Genomic DNA, 1877 nt, shown 5'->3' with positions numbered 1-1877 from the left:
TTTATCTTAAATTGTTTCATAGTGTTGTCTATAGTTTAAAATGGTATAGCCGACGGTTCTCTGAATTTCAATATTGATAGGATATAGTCGTACTCGTCTTTGAAATCGATTCATTTCCTTGTGTACTTGAAGTTGTTTAGGCAGGTCTAATAGCTCCCAATGTAGTAGTTCCTCATGGATTCGACTGAATTGAGGTTGTCTATCTATATCCTTCCACTCAGGAGCAACAATCAATCCATAGTAGGAGGAAGTGATGTTTAGAAATTAATCAAGTCGATTAATGAAGGCATTCAAGATGTAATAAACGCCAAACATTGGTTGAAAATTTATCAAGTCGATCGACGAAGGCATTCAAGACGTAATAAACTTGAGCCGCCTACCGTTGGTTGAAATAGTCCCACATAGATGAGTTTGAATGAGCACGGGAGTTGGAAACTATTACAAAATAGTATCAAATAGATTGAAGAAAGCATACCTTTCTCGGCCTTTTGGCTAAGATCAAGTGTAGTATCTGTTCTTATCAGTTTAATATCTGATATGTGATCCATTGGATCACACGATATTAAATTAATTTTTTTCATGGGGGAGAGTCCACCACAGTAGCTTGCTACTGGGGCTCTCGCGTGTCGCCTTTGCGTTGCACTATTGCATTGGCCTGGCACACCCCCTACCAATACTCAATTGTCAATATTTCATTCTTCCTTTTGCGATTGTGGTTGATTGTTGAAAATCTCAAATTTGACTAAAAGCCTTCACTGAGAAGTGGACGGAGCTGTGCCATCAATGCGTAGTATTTGCAGCTTGAGAGCCATGAGAAGGCGAGGTTTAGATGGAGCATCTTCGACCTGTAAATGCTCATGGAGCATCTTCGACCTGTAAATGCTCATCCATTCAGCGGGAAGAATAAATTGCATGAATAGGATGTGTGTTGAATCTGTGTCCAACTAAGAAAACCAATTGTCTTTCTTATTTCCATATAATTTGTAATTCTAGTTTAACCAACATCAAGAACAAACCAAATTACCTAATGATTCGATGGATGACATAGTAGAGAGAAAAGAGACATGAGATAGATAATGAAACTGGTTCACATTTCAACCTCTACTGTCTAAACAATAAAGGTTAACACCATACCACCTTCTCTTTGAAATAAACCAAATTCCAGCCAACCCTAACTGTGCTCAAATAGCATATACATGCTGGGATTAAATTCCTGCATGCCCAAGCATCCCAGCCCATTACCAAGCCCTCCCTAACTTGAAGATTTTATACTTTTCCCACATTGTTATGGATAAGTAAAGACAATTGTATATGAAAAGGTTGAGGAAATAATATAATTTTTTTTTTTCATATATCTTGTAATATCCCTCTAAATCATGCCAACTAATGGATTTTAAATGTGGTTACGGAGTATTACAATTTCACTTTGTAAACATACTATATATGTATACTAGTTTTACACAAATTTGGTTGTTCTTTTGGTTTTTGGAATTTTTACACAAATTTGGTTGTTATTTAGGTGGAAGAAAGGTAAGTCTACATAGTAGTGAAATTCCTTGTTAATTTGTGAAGGATATAGTAAACACTTGATTTATAGATTCCAAGATGTCTTCAATGATGCTATTATCAGGCTTATTAATTCACGTATATTTATTGGTATGATGTAATGACTTATGGAGTTCATATAAAAATAATCTTTACAACTAGCACAAATATTACTAATCAACCCAACTGAATTCCACTGTAAACGACATCTATGAAAAGGTACCGAAAATTCTTCAAATGAGATAAAAGTAAACACTCTCCACCACATTATACAAGTTTGAGACATTTTAGAAAGCGAACCATAACCCAATCAATAATCATAATCACATATA

The 1877-nt window shown here is 35.3% G+C and overlaps 1 non-coding gene across 1 annotated transcript; it reads left to right on the top strand.

Annotated features, from left to right (window-relative positions):
* Nucleotides 1-471: 471 nt before the first annotated feature.
* On the top strand, nucleotides 472-669 carry LOC147570148 (U2 spliceosomal RNA). The gene has a single exon (XR_015231562.1). It is a non-coding gene; the product is annotated as a U2 spliceosomal RNA (small nuclear RNA).
* The last annotated feature ends 1208 nt before the right edge of the window (nucleotides 670-1877 follow it).

The sequence above is a fragment of the Eschscholzia californica genome, unplaced genomic scaffold (genome assembly GCF_041429995.1).
Source record: "Eschscholzia californica isolate CP2 unplaced genomic scaffold, dmEscCali1.0.p SCAF_1, whole genome shotgun sequence".
Taxonomy (NCBI): domain Eukaryota; kingdom Viridiplantae; phylum Streptophyta; class Magnoliopsida; order Ranunculales; family Papaveraceae; genus Eschscholzia; species Eschscholzia californica.
This window is presented reverse-complemented; position numbering and strand designations above follow the sequence as displayed.